This window comes from Dipodomys ordii, unplaced genomic scaffold, assembly GCF_000151885.1.
Source record: "Dipodomys ordii isolate 6190 unplaced genomic scaffold, Dord_2.0 Scaffold65, whole genome shotgun sequence".
NCBI classification, from domain to species: Eukaryota; Metazoa; Chordata; class Mammalia; order Rodentia; family Heteromyidae; genus Dipodomys; species Dipodomys ordii.
The window spans coordinates 8,219,003-8,240,603 of record NW_012267281.1 but is presented as its reverse complement, the minus strand read 5'-3'; the positions used below and the strand labels follow the sequence as shown (position 1 = coordinate 8,240,603).

The 21,601-nt window shown below is 39.4% G+C and overlaps 1 protein-coding gene across 1 annotated transcript in view; it reads left to right on the top strand.

Moving 5' to 3' along the window:
* The window catches only part of Hs6st3 (heparan sulfate 6-O-sulfotransferase 3), a gene marked incomplete at its 5' end in the record, with an annotated part of 657,496 nt that overhangs the window by 304,948 nt on the left and 330,947 nt on the right, over nt 1–21,601 (top strand). The gene's annotated exons all lie outside the window — the stretch shown is intronic.

The window sequence follows — 21,601 nt, the reverse complement described above, 5'->3', positions numbered from 1 at the left end:
ATGTGTACTTGAAATTTTAGTTGTATTTATTTTGCCAGTTTGGTGAATAGTTAGAAACAGTCTGCCTTTAGAGTAATAAGTATGTACCTGAAAGAGTTTTAAAAAGCTGAAAAGGGATAGTTAAGTCTGCATTTGCATCAGATTGATGACTGTTTCCTCCCCATTGAACCCATGTTGGTGATTTCTGTAAAGCCTTGGGATTTCTAGAATGGTATGATGAGGAAGTCTTTATCAACTAGAGTAGGAATGCTAGGTAGTTGGATGGTGTATAGTCAGTAATGAGAGAATCATTCCCACTTTGCTGGATTGAGTGAGGAAGACATGCTTGAAACACTGCTGAGTTTTCCTGGTTAGTGATGGAGAATGTTTTCTTCATTCCATTTCTTCTCTATAACCTTTGAACTTAATCAGACAATCCAGTCTTTGGTATCACTACACTTTTATGAAATAGAGAATAAAAAAATCCACAATTTTCACCACAGTTTATTGAGAGTTCCTGACCACTACTCTCCCTTAATTATGTTGATTGTTGTGAAGGTTATTTGTCGGTGGAAATTAGATTTGCATGCATAAAGTTAATAAGAAGGGTTAATAGTACTTATAATAAAATCATTGGGACATTTTCTGGAATGTTGCATAATAATATTTCTTCCATAGGTTGACTATGAAAATAGTACTGCTTTTGTACCATAGTTTCAAAAGAGGAGCAAGATGTGTGAAATATTAAATCACTCATTTTTTTCATTACTTTCTCTCTTCCCTATGCAGAACTTCTGTTCTTGCCAGTGCCTTGGATTCTCTGGAAGTGAAGTATTTTGCAGTGTGCTAAAGTGGGATTGCACATCTGACCTGAATGCTCCCTCATTTAAAATAAATTTAAAATAGCTTTCCATTTACTGAAGGTGAAGACCAGACTCCTCCATAGCGTGGTACCCAAATCTTTTATTGTCTGACTTCTACCATACTCAGTCGCCTGGGCCATTTCCTTTCCCACCTTGGCACATAGATTTGCTTCTTTGCCCCAGGACTCCCTACCTGATTTGCCCCGCGACTCTAATGACTAAAGTCTCAGACCTTCTCCCAGAAAACATCAGCAGTACTGTTCTTGACTCAGCAGGTAGCTGTTGAGGCCGTCCACCTTTATGTCCCCATAGTATTTTGCCAGTGGCTTGGGTACTACAGTCAGTAGTTTATTTGTACAGCTGTTTTCCATACTAGACTATGAGCTCTTTGAGGTCAAAAACGGTATTTTCATATTTATACCTTTAGATTATCTAGCACATAAGTAAGTTAACAACTAAGTGAGCACGTGTTTGCATGCCTGGGCTCATTTTCTCTACCATCCATCCGTTCGTATCTTTATATAATTTGCTTTATCATTCATGAAATAATTATCACCTCCTGTGGAATATATTGCACGTTTCATGCTTCCCTGAATAACACTGATTCATTTTAACACTATTTACCTTAGAAGTAGTTTTGTAATTAAAATTACAGCACACTGCTAATATGTACTTTTTGCCAGGCATTCTCAGGAGGCGAGAAGCATGGCAGACTATGTGCCTGCCATGCTCCTGGGAAGACTCTGGTTGAGTCAGACCCCTGGCTCTCAGCCAGTAAGTGCACTGTGCTGTTCTGAAACCCATGCACTTCGATCTGCAGTGGCCTCTGTCTTTGATACACATTGTGCACTTCGGGAAACATTTTTGCCAAGCAGAAGTTTCCTTTTGAATGTTACAACGTGGGGGTTTACAGTGGCTTGTAAATTCTCCAAGGAGTTCTAGAAAATCCAGGTAATACATGGGAGATATTGGGGATTGGAGGAAATCCATTGTCACTTCCAGGAGAGCATATATAGCAGCACAGACAGGCAGGATACTGAGCAGTTACAAATGACATCTGCAAGAAAGTATGGCAGGTGCTATGTCATAATCTCAGGAAAGTTTGAGGAGGAAGAAGGAGCAATTGTTGCTGTGTGGCATGTCTCTGTAGAGACTAGGACTGAATGGCTTAAGGTCATGTGGATTGCGTTAACACTAATTCTATTAGGGCATGTACCTATTCCTAGGCATGTACCCCTAGCCCCCACTTCTAAGCTCCAAATGCATACTCTTGGAATTTAATGCAAATTAATCAGTCCTGTCATAGAAGAAGCTCAAAGTAAACCAGTAAGGTGCAAGAATAACAAATTCTCCCTTTCATCTGTTACTTTTAAACTTATCTCTTCCTTTCCATTGATTTCTTAACCATATCACCTTACCATGGAGCTTAGGTAATCCTATTGTTACATTGTAAATACTATACATTTAAATGTCATTACATTGTAAATACTATACGTTTAAATGTAGATGTAACTATTTAGCAGTAACAGCATGAAAATAAACCAAATATACAATTGAAACAGAAATCATCAGTGCTTCCTTCTCAATATTTCCCCTACCTGTTCTGGGTTTTGGCATGTGGTCACCTAATAGGATCCACCTGTACCTCAGCTCTTTTTGAGAATAAAGTTCCTGTCTTCATTCCAATGCTAATATTTCAGTTTAAATAAAATAGATCTATTTTCTTCATACATTCTCATTCCATTGTTTTCATCTTCATTCATTCATTCATTTTAGTAAGCTTCAGAAAACTCTTGTTACATGCCCAAAACTGTCACTTCAGTGAACTTAGACAAGCTGTCAGGTCAGAGCGGAGAGTTTAAGGGTCCATTGGTTGAAGGGTATGTGAGACCTGAGCATGGAGTGGCTGGGATGACCATAGCCAAGACCTCCATTCAGGAGACACTGGAGCTCTAGTTGATGCTGTGATTGGGTTCCCAGGCAGAAGGATGAGACAGTGAGGCAGCTCGTGGTAGGAGACGGAGTTCAAGTGTGAGGAACAGCCAGGAAGAGGCCAGTGCATGGGAGCCTAGTACAGGCAGTTTCTCTCTGACATTGTTCGAACTTCTGTTTGCCCTGTGATGGTCCACCTGAGGAGAGTTAATCTCACTTAGGGTTTTTAATGATTAGTATGGCTGTGGTGGCTGAGATGGGGTGAATAATCAAGCATGAGGAGATTATGTATTTTGTGATGCACAGCGGGGGCAGTCTGTGCTGGGACTTGAACTCAGGGTCTTATGCTATAGCTTGGCTTTTTTTGCTCAGGACCAGGGCTCTAGCACTTGAGCCACATCTTCACTTCTGTCTTTTGCTGGTTTATTGGAAGTAAGAGTCTTGGATTGATTTTCCCAAGCTGGCTTTGAACTGTGATATGAGTAGCTAGGATTATAAACCTGAGCCACCAGCACCTAGCTAGGAGACTGTATGTGAGGCTTCTACAGGGCTCCACGTACCTGTGGGTTCCATATTTATTTCCTTATTCAAACAGACTATTAGTTCTTGGCTGCAGTAATCTCCATTATCCACCTGCATTCTACCATCTAAATCTGTTAATGCTGGTTTTACACTTCACAAGACTGGTTCAAAACTCCTCCAGGGACTATTTATGTTTATGTTGCAAGTGTTTATTTCTAATGAAATTTCATCATCCCAGCTAGTTCCATAAAGTAAAATCCAATGCCAATGACCTTAGTCATTAGAGAAAAGGTTCCCCCACCCCCAGGGTGAAAGACATGACTGAACAAATGAATTCCAGAACAATGCAATATTTGCAACTAAAATTAACATGTTCCAATTTTCCAGTCACTCTTACTTTGATAAAAACTAGTCCAACAAATCCTTGTTTAATGAGTATACCTGTAAATTATTTCATTTAATCAGTTTCCAAACACTAAACGTGATCACATGAATTAAAAACCATTATAAATGCTAATGTCATTTGCTAGTGCTTCATTTGGAAAGATAACTCACATTAAGTGAGCACACCTTCATGTTTTTTACAAGCACCCTTTTTTTTGGTGGAAGTCCTGAGGCTTGAAGTCAGGGTCTGGGAACTGTCCTTGAACTTTATTGCCCAAGGGTAGCACTTAACCACAGGAGCCACAGCTCCACTTCCAGCATTTTTCAATGGTTAATTGGAGATTAGATTCTCGTGGTTGTTCCTGCCCAGGCTGGTTTCAAACAGCAATCCTCAGATCTCAGCCTCCTGAGTAGCAGGGGTATAGGCGTTAAGCCACTGGTACCTGGCAACAAGCATCCTTTTATACTATGTGAAGTGATATTTTGGTTTGTTGAAGCTACTGGAACAGAACATCCAGTGGGAGTGGCTTGTCAACAGCTGAAATGCATCTTTCACAGTCCTGGAGCCTGGGAGTCCAAGATAGAAGTGCTGATTCAGCACTTAGAAACACCACTACCCCCTCTTCCGTGCCCCCTCCCCCTCTTTACCCCTGCCGTCCAGTCTTTTTTTTTAATTGTGAAAATACTGTACAGAGGGATTACAATTACATGGGCAAGATAATGAGTACATTTCTTATCAAGCATTGTAGCCTCCTCCTTTGTTTCCCCTTCCCATCCCATTCTCCCTCCCCCAACTCTTCTCCCCCCACACCAAAGTTGTAAAGTTCGTTTTTGATATAATGACTTGTACGTCTCATTGTTGCAATGGGTCCACCTGTATCCCTATTTAAACGATTTGTTTTTTCCCTTCCCCTCCACAAATTATAACAACATCAAATACAGTGAGAGAGGGGTTATACCGTGGGGGAGGGACATACAAAGCAACAAAGAAATCATCTTATAAATGTGTTAGAAACAATCGCTATCCAGTCTTATAGATGACTTCTCACTGTGTCCTCACCTTATTGAAAAAGTAAGGGATTTTTATCAGCCATTTTTATTTAGGGTGATACTGGGGTTTTTGAAATCAGAGGTCTGGGCTGATACCCTAGCCCTTTTAGTTATGGTTATTATATTTTCTACCTGGATCTCCCTGGACCACAATATTCCTGTTTGTGCTTTCTGCCGTAGCCGGGGGGATAGGCAGTCAGTACCACACACCGCCTTTTTCTTTGAGCTGGGGTTTTGAAAACTTTTTTGCTTGGGCTGACCTGAAATCATTTTCCCTGGGCTGGGCTCACACCCAAATCCTCCTGACCTCAGTCTCCAAAGATCTAGGGTTACAGGCATGGTCACTGGCACTGTGGCCTCGGGCCTATTATAAGACCCCTGACCCCATTCATGAATGGGGCCCTCATACCCTAACCACCTCTAAAACCCATCAAATTGGGCAGTAGGACTTAACACATATCCTCAGTGACCACATCATGGAAGAAAGTAATAATTCATGCCTGCATGGAAGTCAAGGGTCATTCTATCTGTTTTTTACTTGAGTGACATTCAAAGTCAGCACTGGTAGGTATGGGCTATGCAGTTTGGGAGTATTATTTCTGGATAAATCCTGTATCAGATACATGGAGGGAGAGGCTGGGGATATAACCCATCTGTCCAAGGCAGTGGAGTACTCAGGATGGAATCCATCCTGCCTTTTGACAGACAGGCAACACTGGCAGATAGCCTGCTGTTGCCTCCCTCTTCTTGCTGCTAAATGGTCATGAACCCATGAACACTGATGCCGCCTGAGGATTAAACACGGAATAGATTTAAAGGCAAGTAAACAAAAAACACAAACAAATGTGAGTTTTATGAGACCCTATAGTTTTCTGCCTAAAGCTTTGGGGAGCTTTGCTCTTCTCTTGAATTAACATTCCTAGAGAAATGTCTCTGACACATATGTCAAAACCTTCTGAGTCCTCATTACCCCTCTTCCTTTGCCTCTCCCCACATCCCTCACTTATCCTTTGCTTCTGTTTCTCTGCTTCTTTCTCTTTGTGTGTGTGTGTGTGTGTGTGTACGTACCAGGATTTGACCAGGATTTGACCAGGATTTGAACTCTAGGCCTTGCACTTATTAGACAAGTGCACTACCACTTGAGTCACTCATCCAGCCCTTTGAATTTTAGGTCATTTTTTTTCTGTCGGTCGTGGGGCTTGAACTCTGGGCCTGGGCACTGTCCCTCAGCTTTTCATCTCAAGGTGAGCACCCTACTGCTTGAGTCACAGTGTCACTTCCAGTTTTCTAGTGGTTTATTGGAGATAAGAGTCTCATGGACTTTCCTTCCCAGGCTGGCTTTGAACTGTGATTCTCAGATCTCAGCCTCCTGAGTAGGTAGGATTACAGGCGTGAGCCACTGGTGCCAGGGTAGGTAAGTTTTTTAGATAAGGTCTTAAACTATTTCCCAGAGGGGCCAGCCACACACTACGAGCCTCTTATCTCTGCTTACCAAGTGGCTGTGGTTACAGGCTTGTGGCATCATGTCCATCTTCTGGAGATGGGATCTCGCTAACTGTTTGGCCTTGTACTGTGATTCCCCTGATATTAGCTTTGCGAGTGGCTAGGAGTACTAATGGGTTTCAGCCACCTGTGCCTGGAATGTATTTGTCTTTTTCAAGACAAAGCATTTGTGTAAAAGAATAGGCAGTTCATGAATAGGGTTTTTATTACTAATATTTCTTCACAATGAATTATTAGTTAATGTCATTCTTATAGATTGCTCTTGTTCACTAAATTTCCTTTCCTGAGTCTAAAAAATGAAAAAGCATTCATTAATTTCTGAGTCATATATACTTGAGATTGTTAATTACAAGGCTTGTTTGTGTATTTGTGTGTGTGTGTGTGTGTGTGTGTGTGTGTGTGTGTGCATGAAAGATTTTTCACCCCACCCCCTTTCAGTCGCCCTACAAAAATTTATCAGGAAGGAAAGCAAATAATCAATCTCTACTAACACCTGACTGCCAGCTGAACTGAAGGTGTGATTTGGTACCAAGACAATTACCAGAATGCAATTTTAGGGATGGAGGAAATATATCCCAAATGGTAGTTTCCAGGGCTGTGCCGTAGTTAAATGTTGGAAAACACAGCCTTCCCCTCTAGGTAGCTGTTCTTTCATTTTCTGTGCAGCCTTTCCCGGGGATGCTCTGATATTCACAGAGCCGTGGTGGGTGGTGAGGCTGTTTCCAAGGCTGGAGGAAAATAAATCTGTGCCTTTGTGAACCCCACGAGAACTAACAGGGATCTTCATGCTGCAACTCAAAATTTGAAATGACCAATTTTGGAAGTCAAACATTGGCAACTCCATGTGATATAACTGAAGCTGTATTTTCAAAAAAAGAAAGAAAGAAAGAAAGAGAGAGAAAGAGAGAAAGAAAGAAAGAGAAAGAAAGAAAGAAAGAAGGACAAAAAGTAAAAAGAAAAAAAAAAGCACTGATATCCAGAATGCCACAGTTATGGGAAGGTGAGAAGGGATGAATCTGACCAAGGCCCATTGTATACATAAATGGACACATTAAGATAAAGTCCATTGTGCAATTAATTGATGCTAGTAACTATTAGAAAAAAGAAGAGAGTGGTCTTCTTGTTCCATAACTCCAATAATAAAAGGAAGGATCACTGTTCCAGACAGGGTCTCTCAACCCTGCCCTGGCTGTGTACTTATGGAAAGCTAATGAGCTTCCTCACCTCAGCTGGGGGTGACTATTGTTTGTCTTGCCTCTATTTGTGTGTTTGGAATCCAGCTCGTAAACCCTGTAATTAGGAAGAAGTATCAAAGTGCCTACTTACACACTTTTTATTTGTTTTCTAAGGTTATAATTGTCTGTTAGTGCTTGCATGGCTGACAGTTCTGCAAATACAATGACTCCCAAATACCCTCATTGCAGTTTTCTTGATGTTGCTTTCCATTTCCTTCATCACCTTGAAGCGATTCCATTTTTTCCGGCTTTAATTCCACTCAAAAGTAGGAAAATGTTTATTTTCAATTAGTATTACATAGCTTGATAGGTTCCCTTTGCCATTTAAAAGGGACCAGAGGAAATTAAAATCAGAGATTGTAAGTCATTTGACTTCTATTAGTCAAAAGATCACTACTTTCTTCTCTGTTGTAGAAGGGTTTGGAGATTTATCTCTGTAGTCAACTGCCTCTAAGTTGTTGGGGCTCAGTGCACTTAGTGGATAACAGGCCTGCTAAAGCTGGTCCCTGTTCTGAATGTGTCTTTAGAAGATTTCTTCTTCTCTTATTGTTTCTATAAATACTATGCTGCACAAATTGTATTTAATTGGTGAGATGATATATACCTATTCCTAGATAAATGATAAATATGACCGCACTGATTTTTTCCCCAGGATTTTAGTTACATTCTTTATTGAACTTGTAGTGTTATTAATGTAAATTTGCAGAGGTGTTTTTTTCCTACAGCTTTGAAATACCTGAGATACTTTTTTTTTTAAACCCTTAGGTCAGATCAATGCCTTTCACTCTCCAAACAAATTATAGTAGGATCTGGAACTAGGAATTTCTAAAGCTTTCTTAAGTAATTCCAATATACAGCAAAGAACATGATCCACGGAGTTAGAATGGACAAAATTAGGTAAAGATACCATTTAGTGGGGATGTAATAAATGATTCCTGAACCGAATGAGTAGATCAAGCCTAGAGTATTGGCTTACATAGATGTGGGTGTGAAGCTCTGGTCTAACCCTGTTTAGCGACCTTGGAGGAGCTACTTAAGGATTTTTTTTTAGCTTCTGCTGTTATCAGTTGTCACATTTTACAAATGACAGCGCTGTTGTAAGGATTTAAGGCCTATCCTCCTCCAGATCTCTGGGAGAACGCAAGGGCCTCTTTCTCTCCTTTTTAATATATAGTTTAGTTCAGCAGTCATTCTTCAATAAGGGCATACATAATCTCTTTCCAGTAGTGGTGATTCATTAATTCACTTGTTTTCTTATTTCATGTTTAATATTTGACAGTATACATTATTTAAAAATAATCAGCTGTCAGAAAGAAGTTGAGTCAGATGTTAAAGAAATGGTGAAACTGGAAACCAATGACACCCTTCCCACGGATGAACTTTTTTAGTGAAAGTTACTTTTCAGAAAATACATTAACATATATCAGGTGTTAATGGTTAATAAATAATTTCATGAGGTTTTTTGCACCCAAAAAATTTATACGATGCATCATTCCTATGATGATATCTTACTACTTGGCCTTTTCTTTGGGTATAATTTTGGACTTAGAGCATGTTTGCAAGCATAGAACTGAGCTTTTCTGGGGCTGTGAAGGTGGCTCAGTGGTAAAGTGCTTGCCTTGCATGCATGAGGCCTTGGGTTGGATTCTTCAGCACCACATAAGCAGAAAAAGCTGGAAGTGGCGCTGTGGCTCAAGTGGTAGAGCTCTAGCCTTGAACTGAAGAGCTGAGGGACAGCACCCAGGCCCACAGTTCAGGCCTTATGACCGGGAAAAAACAAACAAACCTGAGGGTTTCTTTGCCCATCTGTCCCTCGTGTTAATATGTTGCGTACTGTAATTCCTTTATTAAAGGAATAAGAATCCAACATAAGTACTGGCTTTCTACTCAGATCCTTTTTCTGCTTCAGAGTGTCAACCTGAACCTCGTATTACCTTAATCTTTTTCCAGCCTGTATTTGGTTTGGGCTCTCACCTTCCTTTCTCAGCCAAACTTTGGGGTGCACAGATCAGTTATTTTGTGAAATGTCTCTTAATTTGAGATTTTCTGGCAGACTTAGTTGGCCATTTTGACTACCACGTTACCCTTTCAGTATGAGGACAGAACGTGATATTGGTGAAGGTGATTTAATTTTTGCACAATAAATCCTACAGTAAGGAAAAGAGCTACATTGCAGGGGGCTCTATTATGTGCTAAGATTGCCACTAGAAATATCATAGACTAAGTAGGTTTAAAGGAAAGCCCTTTGCTTTCTCATAGAGTACTGGAGACTGAAAGTATGGCGTCAAAGTGTCTACAGTGTTGGTTTGTTTTGAGGCCTTTCTTGCCATGTACAGGGTCCTCTGCACGGTGTCTTTGCACAATTGCACATCTCCTCCTATTGAATCTTAGCTCCTGTTTCCACGAGGACTTCATTCCAATACAGCCAACCCCCACAGCCTCATTTAGCCTCAGTTACCTCTCTCAATGAAATCACGTTCTGAGATACATCATTTGGGACCAAATTCAGCCCATACCAGGCGCCTGTCACCTGAGAGCACAGTGACACTGGAGAGGAGAGGGGTTGTGTCAGGATGAGAAATGATCTGCAGGGCTCCTTGTGAGAAAATGGTCCCGGCAATCAGGCTGCTATGGATGAGGACAAAATGCTCAGGAAGAGAATCAAGCTGCTTATGCATTAAAAAGAACATCATGGAGGTGGGAATGGTCCTTCTGGTTATAAATGACTAAGCCAATCACGTGTCCTGACTTCCCAGCTATGGGAGTCAACATGATATGGTAATGTTGAAAATATTTAAAGGTATAGAAAGCTTTTAAAGGAAACATTGAGGGACAAAAAGGGAAAGAGAAAGAAAAAAAGGCTCATTTAGCCCAGCCCAAAGAAGAAATGGCTGATGAGCGATTTCCTTCTCTTTGAGTACTGTATGTGAGAGAGTTCTTAAATAAAGGACAGTGACCAGCTGTTTCAAAACTTTACAAGAACAGATTGCAAGCAGTCTTCAGTGGAAATGAAGGAGATTCAAATTACAACAGAACAAAAATGCCCAGACTAAAACAGTGGTTACTAGAAAGGTTACCAAAGAGAATAGCATGATATTCCTTTTTTTTTTTTTAAGAATTTGAATATTGGAGTTGGGGAAATCTGTTTTAATTATAGTTCTGCTGTTTGAATATAAGAGTTTGGACAAAGGTTTTAATGCTTACGTTTTATGTTTTTTTTAAGTAATAAGTAAGCTCCTATGTGTTATGTTTAGTACATTTAATAATACAAATCCAGCAGATTTCAAATAGATGGTGCTGCTTAATAATTGTTACTCTGATTGATTGCTACTTTTTCCCCTGTAATAATTTAATGTCATTCCCTAGGTATGGCTAGAGGACATAACTAACTGAATCTGAATTAGTGTGTATGTGGTGTCATTTGAAGATGAAGGAAATGATGCTTTCAGTCCCTTTATCTGTAAGACTACATTTTCTATCATAAAGTGGTTTTTAGGCTTAAATTCTTAACCCTCTAAGATTTCAGGAAAAAGAAGTATGCTATAAGTTTAATAGAAAATTATAGGGGAAAAGGTAAACTTTTTTCTCTGCTGTCAGAATAATGCAAGGGCTTGCATTTGAGAGAAAGCATGAATTATTTGACAAATCATAGTTTATAAAATTCTGCTATGGTTAACCACTGTGTGTTACTAGATTTCACAGAAATATTTTTCTAACTGTAGATTTAAAGCCCCTAACAAATAATAAAATCTGGCAGAAAGGCTGGGTAAAATATACGGGCTCATTCATAGAATCTAAATTGTTCTTGATCACTACACTCACTCTTGTAGTTTGATTTAGGGAGAGACTGTGTGTACTCCTTCTGAGACAACACTGTGGTTCATGTCCTAGCGTAACTGTGAATATTCCACGCTTCAAGTTCCCACTCGCGGCATTACCCTTTTTGAGCTTGAGGAAATCTCACAGTCTTTTGATTTCCTCTCTATGAAAGTGGAGTAAACTTAGTTTCTAGCTTCCTAAGAGGTCGTTTTATGTGCAATGAATCACATTACACATAAATGATACCAAATGATATCACATTTAGTAGTCAGGTTCAAAGTCCTGCTCCCTGACAAAGTGATATAGGGGTGAACTCTCTTCTTTGTGGTGCCTTTGTATCTGCATTATCTGTTATCTGTATAGGAAGTTATCCCCTGGGTTCTGCCTCTGCCTTGTGTTCTGGTACACAGAGCTGACTCAGTCTCTCCTTGTGTGGTGGTACTCCCTTGTTACCATTACAGTCATTGGAAAGTCTACTTGAGATTTCACAGGCTCCTAATCTGAACCAATGCCTGGCTTTGGGTCTCCAGAGTCCTAGTTGTTTGCTTTACCACCACCAAGATCAACCACAAGCTATACTTTTTCTCAAGGGCTAAATAGATGAATTCAGCCATTCTACTCTGAAGCTGTTTCTCTAGCCACATAACATCACTCTGCTTGAACACAGGGCCTCTTTTGCTAGCTCCTTCCCAAGCTCCATGTTTCAGAGGTATATCATTTTCTACCATTTATGTCTACTCCAGTGTAGGTTCTTGGGGTCCAGGCTTATGGAAACAACATCTACAGAGGGTAAGGAGTGTACCTTCCCAGCTTCGTCCCCCTTTCTAAGTCTCATTGTCTATCTCTCCAGACTGACTGACTGTTGGAATGTCCAGTTGTTTCAGATCTCACCCTCTCAGAGGAGTGCTTTTTAGTCTTGTCTTCTAGAAGAACCTACGTTTCTCAACCTCTTTCTTGTATCATTTCCTTCTAACTGACAAAAACCAAGGACAGTACCTTTAATTGAGACATTTCTCAGAATCAGTGTTTCATTTTTACATAATGTATGTTGGACTTTTCCTGGTCCATTTAGATTGAGTTTTGTTAAGTCTTGTTGAGTTACATTCCAAAAATCTTCATCATTGGCAGGTTCTAAGTCTCCGTTTTGTTGAGAAAATTGCTCAAATAGGTTTATTATATTCCTAAACTGCTTTGTTGAGTAGTAACTCCTCTGTATAATTACTTACAGATAATAAAATAATTCAAAATGAATAAAGAAATAATTATGAGAGAAGAAAGACCCTTGCCAAGAACAAGAACAAACAGTGGCAACAATCACTTGTTCCAGTTAGATATCTGAGCAAAGAGATTGACCATGATGCCTCATCTTTCAGAGGGAAAAACATTTTCAAAGCTCTAGCTTCTCAGACTGACAAAATGATCTTTGTTTTACATTTGCATAACAAAATGGTATATACTGGAGTCCTTCCCAGAACCAAAGTGAGCTATAAAGGTCATCCTATTTATTCCAATTCATCTTCCCACAGCACAAACTTTGAAAGGTTGTGGGCATTTTCTCCTTTCTTAGGACTGCAGGTTTCAATTCTTTCAATCAGATGAAAGCATTATTGTTCTGGCTTCTCTGAATATAGTCTAGAAATAGGAGCTGCCATTTCTTTTTGCCTTTCCCCCTTTACATTTAAAATCAAAATATTGATCAAAATGATAACCTTTCTTTACATTGGGCCACCTAGGGTGACATCATATGTAAGAATTAAGAAATTCACAAAGCCCTTCAAAATAATGACTAATGAAGCCTGTAAAAACTATGCCAATTACCCCAGAGATGTAGATTACATTTAGTGCATGTCTTAAATTGTTCCCTTACACTGCAAAACTTCATAATATTGAGTTGAATGACATATGTCAACAGACCTGTAACAAATAGTGAGACATTTCCTTTTTCCTCTTTATGTCTTTGTCCCTGTAACTAATATCTAGCATGTTGTTTATTTATTTATTTGTGAAATTGGTAATATGAAAGAGTTTCATTGTGGTATTTTCCTACATATACTCAGTATGTTGAACAAAATAACTCCCTACTACCATGTTCCCATTCTTCCCTCCTCTATACTTTTTCAAGCAGTATTTGGTAAGAAGTTTCATTATGATGTCTTCATATAGAGTGTAATGTCCTTACTTGTTTTCCTCATCTCTAGTATACTGTTAATGAAGGAGAAAAAATATTGTATTGAGACATGGTTTGTTGGCTAACAGGACTCTGCATTATCTGAATTATTTACTGTGTTGTAGCATTTGTGTTCTCTGAATTAAGAAGTTTGCTTGGAATGCAGCAGTACCATAATCAGAGTTACCCTGAGAGAGCTAATGGAGCCCAACAACGAAAGTTCCACAGACCTCAGATAAGATGAAATCATCAGTTTCTCCATACTAAATGTTCTTTAGCAAAGGTCAGCAAACTCATCTTCATTCTTACAAAACGTGGGCAGAAATGAGAAGAAAGTACGAGGACAGAAATGAGAGAACCAAAATTACTTATAATTATATCTCTATGAAGTAATAATAACTTTATTACCAAGTTGCATATGTGGCTTGACATTCTAAATGGGTTGTATGAAATTAATACCAATAAAACTATAAAGACAATTACTGGCAAATGTATAAAATAAAAGGTCTTTAAGCTCTCTTTAAAATATTGAAAATCGTAAGTGAAGAGTGCATGGTAATTTCCCCCCTCGTTTTTGGCTTTAAATCCTGGGCAGTTAATAAATAGTAAGAAAAATGAAGCTGGGATCCAGCCAAAGCCACAGACTAAATTTGCTCTCCTTTTAAAAAGTGTTTTTCACTAATTCTGTGCTCTATGTATTTATTTGAGGTACAGTAATGTGTTTTAATTAGCTTTCTATCACTATAACAAATATCCTATGATAATCGACTTATAAAGGGGAAAGGTTTGTTTTGGCTCACAGTGTTGGCAGTTCTAATTCATAACTGGTTGGCAACTTAGCTTTGAGTCTGTGATGAGGCACCACAGCATGGCACGATTGTGTGGTAGAGAAAAAGCACTTGCCTCATGGTCTGGGAGTAAGAAAGATTCAAGGGGACCCATGGTATCACAGTCTTCTTCGAGAGTACACCCAATGACTTGAAAACTTCCCATTAGGCTCCAAGTCTTCTATCTCTACCGCCTTTCAATGATGGCATCCTGGGGCTAAGTTTTTAACACATGGACCCTTGCTAGTCAACATCCAAATCATAGAGAATGAGATGCTGACAAGATTTTTAGTTCTCATAGGATACAGTCAAAAGCAAAATGTTGCCTGTAAGCTATTATTGCAAAGGTGATATAGACAAGAGTTACAATTACCTACATAAGGTAATAAGTACATTTATTGTTGAACATTGTTACCCCCTCCCTCATTTTTCTCCCACTTTCACTTTCCCCAAATGTCCCCCCACCCCAAGTATTTCATTTCTAACATATTGTCTTGTGAGTATGGCTGTTGCGTTGGTTCGCCCTTTGTTCTTTGTCTCACCATTTTGTTGTTGCCTTTCCCTTCCTTAATTAAGGTAAACATATATGCAATACACAGGGTACCAAAATCAAATAAAGTGACAACCAGGAATAAACCACAGGAGAACAAAAAGAAAAAATACAAGAAAAAATAAATAGCTTTACATAGTACATTAACAACAACAACAACAAAGAAAAACCTCTTGTGTCCATGTCTTGGAGTTCATTTCACTTAGCATCATCTAGTCTGGCTATGAGTACATAGCTATCGAGCTATTGTGATCCTCTGCTAGCACTATCCTAGACATATACTAATGATTACAAATGAGGGAAGCCATGGAGCCTATGTTTCTTTGGGTCTGGCTTACTTCACTTAATGTGACTTTTTCAAGTCTTTCCATTTTCTTATGAATGGGGCGATGTCATCCTTCTGATGGAAGCATAGAATTCTATTGTGCTTATATATCACATTTTCTTGATCCATTCCTCTACTGAGGGGCATCTGAATTGGTTACAAATCCCCAAAGAAACAACCACCCTACTCATAAGTGTGCTAAAGACTTAAAGAGAGATTTCTCTGAAGAGGAAATAAGAATGGCCAATGGACACATGAAGAAATGCTCAACAGCTCTGGCCATAAAAGAAATACAAATTGAAATAACATTGAGATTCCACCTCACCCCAGTTAGAATGGCCATTATCAAGAAATCTAATAACAACAGATGTTGTCAGGGATGTAGCCAAAAGGGAACATTACTACACTATTAGTGGGAGTATAAACTTGTTCAACCACTTGGAAAGCAGTATGGAGTTTCCTCTGAAGACTAAACATCGACCAGCAATCCTACTTCTGGGCATTTACCCAAATGACTACAAACAAGGCCATACTAAAGCTACCAGCACAACCATGTTTATTGCAGCATTACTTACCATAGCTAAGGTGTGGAACTAACCCAAGTATTTATTTTTTAATACTCTGTATTGTATCTCTCAAAATTGGTATGTTGAAGTCTCTAGTACCTCAGAATGTGACTATTTTTGGAGATAAAATAAGGGAGATCATGAAGGTGAGACCTAGTAAGACCAGTTGTAGACAAGAAGGCTGTTGTTCCTATAAGAAGAAGAAATTTGGACAGGGTAATTAAGGGAAGACCAGAGGAGACACAGTGGAAAGGGGCCATCCACTAGCTCAGGTAAGAGGCCTCAGAAGGAGCTATCTTGGTGACTACACTCCTAGATCACAGACTTCCAGCCTCCAGAGTTAAGAGAAATTTTTTGTTGTTGCTGTTTTAGCCACCCAGCCCATGGCACTTCGTTAGGGAAATCCTAGTAGAATAATACACTGCATCATTTTTCCTCCTTTTTTTTACCATGTACCAACCCTAGTTATCACAGTAATGATTCTAACTACAAGTCCCATCTCTCCTTGACTAGTGACCGCATCAACAGTGCAGCTCAGGGGGACTCCCTAAGCAGTCCCCCTGCACCCCAGTTATGTAATTCACTAGTCTTCAAATAGAGATCAGCTTCTCCCAGATGTGGGGACAGCTCTGAAGGGCACTGACAGTGTCACAGAGAATGCTGTATCCCAGGGCTTCCAGTTGCTCTCATTTGAGGCATTTCTCTTTCCAGGAGTCCTTCTCAACCACTTTTGCCAAGATCAATGCTTCTCACTTTATTTTTTGTTTTGATTTGGTGGTCTGATCCCAAGATTTTGTTGTTTTGATGAGGACTGAACATTATTGTCTATATACGAGCTATAGTTTACTTTGTACATGAATAGTTCTCATTCACATTTTATCTTCCGTGTAAGATTGTTTTTGGTCCTTTTGACAAATTTTTTTTTACAAATTTTAAGGTAGGTGTATTGTTGGAACTCTAGGTTTGATGCCTTCTTTTTTGATCAAATGATATCTATTTGCATGTGTAAGGGAATTCCTTGGCATTGTGGATTAAACCATCATTCAATTATACTACCTACCTATTTTGTTTTCTCTTTTTCTAAAAGTGTCAGCATTTGATACTAAACAATTCATTGGAACATTCTGGAAGTTTGAAAAGTAAAAATTCAAAATGGGATGTTTAAATTTTACCCACAGCTAATGGGATTCTAGAAAATGATGGGCAGAGTGAGGCTATTAGACATCAGTTGCTCTCATTTTCTCTCTATTCATTCTGAAAAAGTAACCACATCTTTCTCTATACTTCTTTTTATCCTTTCTATCCATGACAGCATCTCCATTTCTTTTCCAGTGAACCCTTCTATGGAGTTCATTTACATTTTTACATACTTCTCTGTGTGAACTGCCTCTCCCATCATTAGCTTAGTCAAGTACCCATTATGCTAGCTCCACCTACATACAGCCTCCTTCCCTACCAAGACTTTTCCACACTCCCAAAGCTCACTCAGAGTTCTCTCACATGCTATTCCTGTGGGCTATCTTTGCTTGGCCATATAGCCACTAACCAGAAGTAAGACAAAACTTAGGGTATTTGTTTGTGTCTTAACTAATCTCTAAGCCCAGGGCAGGAAGGGTATAGGAAGAATAAGCACAGTGCCTGGTAACTCTCAAATTCTGGCGATTGGCATAGATGGAGAACTGGCTGATGGTTTGATCCTTCAAACCCTTCATCCAATATCCAAGTAACTTCCTTTACATGTTAAAAAGTCTAGTCTATTCTTCTTCTTTTGGTTGTAGGGCTTGAACTCAGGGCCTGGGTGCTTCCCTGAGCTCTTTTGCTAAAGGCTAGTGCTCTACCACTTTGAGCCATAGTGCCACTTCTGTTTTTTTGGGTTTTTTTGGGGGGAGGAGTTGGTGGTTAATTGAAAATAAGAGTTTCATGGGGACTTTTCAGCCTGGATTAGCTTTGAACCATGATCCTCAGCTTTGAACCATGATCCTCTGATCTCAGCCTCCTGAGTAGCTAGTATTATAGGCATGAGTCCCTGGTGCCTGGCTTCTTTGTCTCTTTAACAGTCTCCTAGATGATAGTAAGAATAACAATTCAAGATGCCTTCCTTCTTTCCTGAACATTCATGTGAGGCCCATTTTCCTACATCACCTGGTTAATTTTTCTCTCTCTCTTGAAGGTTTCTCAGCCACCCAATCTGTACTAACCCCCTCAATCTCTCATTTTACTGTTTTATTATTCAACAGGATTGCTTATTCATATCTGAATATTATTATCACTTGCTTCTTTTTCTTACACTGCCTCTTTGGTTTTGCTGTCTGGAGTCTTTCTTTGCCTTGAAAATCTCCAAAGACCAAAAAAAAATTACCATCACTTGTTTCTTCTACTCTCTTCTCCACCACCTCTGCCATACTTTTATGCCAGGTTGGGTACTCTTGTACCACAGAATACCCAAAAATGCTGAAATTCAGAGGATTTGACAACTCATTCTCCATCAATCAGAGCACACAGGAGAAACTTGTGTTGAGAAACAAGACTGCAAGGAACTGTCTGTATCTGGGTTTAGAAATGGAAGGGACAGTTGAATGCAAAAATAGATTTATTATTCTGAATTAAACCTTAGCCTTTTCTTGTTTGGTGTCATTCTTGCTGTATTCAGTTCATGAGATGAGGTAAAAAAAAAGCTATGAATGACTCAATCACTGGGATAGAAAGACCCTTATATTGTTTTATGGCAACTTCTGTTTTTCCAGAAACCCTACCTGGATACTCTTCACATTAAAAAGTATGAGGATTTGTCTCTTTTCTAATTTTTCTTTTGTGCTTGTGCAAATGCACAATAAACTCCTTTGGCAGTCAGAGGCACAGACAAATGTTATTGGAAATCTCCAACCTGTGTGGGGGAGGAGTGATACTCTCCACTGTGAACTCGCTGGGGGCCACTCTGTTATGATGTCATGACTTCTTACTCTTTACAAATGTCAGCAGCATTCATCTTTTAAGAGTTTCACTGCTCTAAACATCTATTTCTTGCCACTTGTTCATTCATCCAATATATTCTGCACTGCACCCAGGGACTGATGCCTGCTTTCAGATCCAGGGGTTCCTGTATCTTAATATACTTTGTTCTTTGTGTAATAATTTGATTTCCTTTCTGCTCCACCTTTGAGCAGAGGGCAGATTGAAGATTTATCATGTGCATGAATTTGAAGTCTATTCCAAAAGAAATCTTCCACTCTGACTTAAGTGTTTTATCATGTTACCTAGGCTCATGTGATATTTCTATTTTACAGAAAAGGCCTGAGAAGGATAATGGCTTATCCAAGCTATTACAGCTGGTTATTCAGATACCCTCACATTCATATTTGGTCTTACGTTTTCTGTCTGTCTGTCTCAGCTACGGTTCTAGTTCTGGCTCAATTGCAATACAGTAGAAACACAGAAACAACTCAGAGCACACCTAGAGAGCTGTGATCAACTTCCATCCACATAATAAGGGCAAGGGCTTCTGAAAGTATGAAAATGGAAGAGAGTCATCTTAGACTGGATGTGGAAATCTCTTGAATTTCAACAAGATAATTCTACTAGTCATCTGGGAAAAATGCTAACTATAATTACAGAGGGACATATGCTTACTGGTTTATAAAACAATGCAGAAAAGTGTATTGTAAGTCAAAGCAGCGAGACAGTAGTGAGTGGGTGTGCAGCTTCGAGAACCAGACTGTGTTTATTTACTTCACAGCTCAGGCACTTAGCAGCTCTCAACAGGGCAAGTCATTCATTCTCCTTTTGCCTAACTTCCCAGTGAGCTGGGCACGATAAGAGCCCTCACCTTTAAGGTTGTGTGAGAATTACTGAGCTAAGCTATATTCAGTTCCTTAAAGGATGCCTGACTCAGAATAGGCATAATGTGACTGTTGGCCCTAAATTAGATTCTTGTTTAGACGTTACAGAGTTAGGTGATGACTCTGAGCTACAGCTGCCATTAGAGTACCCTAACTGGGTGATTCTGCAGATAACTAGATTCCAGCTATATGATAATTCAGCTCAGTCCATCTGGGCTACTTTGGGTAGTCAGTGGTCCCCCTTTGCTTTAAATGGGTAGACAAGAATCAGACAGAAATAGAGATGAAATTCTCTTCAGGGTATAATGAATGGGAACAATTTGAAATGGTCTCAAGCTGATTTACTGATATGCTGGTATACTATATTCTCCCCTTATTTGCATTTCATTTCTGAGGTTTCCATTACTCATGATCAACTGGTCTAAAAATAATAAGTAGAAAATTCTAAGAGCTATATAATTCTTAAGTTGCATGGCATCGAGACATTGTATTGAAATTTTATACCATCCTCTTCCATTCCCACAGGACAGGAATTATTCTTTCACTAGCGTAGTCACATTCTATGTCCCATCCACTTGCCCATTAAACCACTTAGTAGCCACTTTGATGGTCAGACAAACTACCTGATTAGCAGTTTGTGTTCAAGCAGTCCTTGCTTAACTTAACGATGGTCCCAAAGCACAAGAGTGATATTTTAAAGAATATCTCAGGGCATGAAACCAGGAAGGACAGATTAACTTTGGTACTATGTGGCAATGCTGCCGTGCATATAAAAAAATCCAGCATGTACAAGGTGTTATGTTGAAAATGAACTTTACAACTTTGGCATGGGGGGGGAGGGGAGAGTTGAGGGGATGGGGGAGGGGAGAGGGGGAGGGAGATAGGAAGACATGGGAAGGGGAAACAAAGGAGGAGGCAACAATGTTTGACAAGAAATGCTTGGTAAGAAATGTACGCATTATCCTGCCCATGTAATTGTAACCCCTCTGTACAGTATGTTCACAAATAAAATTAAATTAAATTAAAAAAAGAAATGTACTCATTATCTTTCCCATGTAATTGTAACTCCTCGGTACAGTATTTTCACAATAAAAAAATTTTGCTGGAAAAAAAAAGAAAGAAAAGATTGATCTGATTTTCAGAATATGGAAGTAAATATTGGAAGGATCTACTACCCCCCCCCAAAAAAAGAAATGTACTCATAGCTGATGGCTCCACTCAGACAGCCAGCAAAAGACCCCCTGGGAAGGAATTGGTGCTATATAAAGAGGGTACTGTCCACATCCACTACGAGAAGTTTCTGATCCAATAAACGTCCCTGTGTTTGGTTAAAAAAAAAAAAGAAATGTACTCATTATTTTGCCCATGTAATTGTAATCCCTGTGTATGGTATTTTCACAATAAATCCAGTATACCTAAGGTTGTAGTTTCAGCATCTACTGGGGTTAGGACCGTAACACATGGAGGGTCAATTTTATTGACATGATCCATTTATATGGGCAAGCTTTCTTCAGCCTAGTGTTGTCGGTGTGTTTTTTGTGTCTTTATTACTCATTTTGTGGTTAACTTTTTCCCTTGTATAGAAACAGAGAGTGCATTTCTAGTCCAGGACACCAGAGCACACACACGCTTTTCTCTTCTTGCAGAGGATTTATTAATATAACAACTGAAGGGATAAAAATGCTTCTATGACACCCAAGTGAAGACATGGGGGGAGTGAGGTTCTGGATGACATAAAATGGAACAGTGTTGGAAGCAGTGGAAGTAGAAATGAGGAGAGAATGTAGTCTGTGGGAGAGAAAGATGAAATGGCTGAAAGTGCCAAATGTCAACAAAACAAGGAAATAATTGATATCCTCAGAGCCCCTTTCCACCTTTCCTCCAGCATTTTTCTCTCTCTCTTCTTTCCCTCCCTCCCTCCCTCCCTCCCTCTCTCTCTCTCTTTCTCTCTCTCTTTCTTTCTCTCTTTCTTTCTTTCTCTCTTTCTTTCTTTCTCTCTTTCTCTTTCTTCCTCTCTCTTTCTTTCTCTCTCTCTTTCTTTCT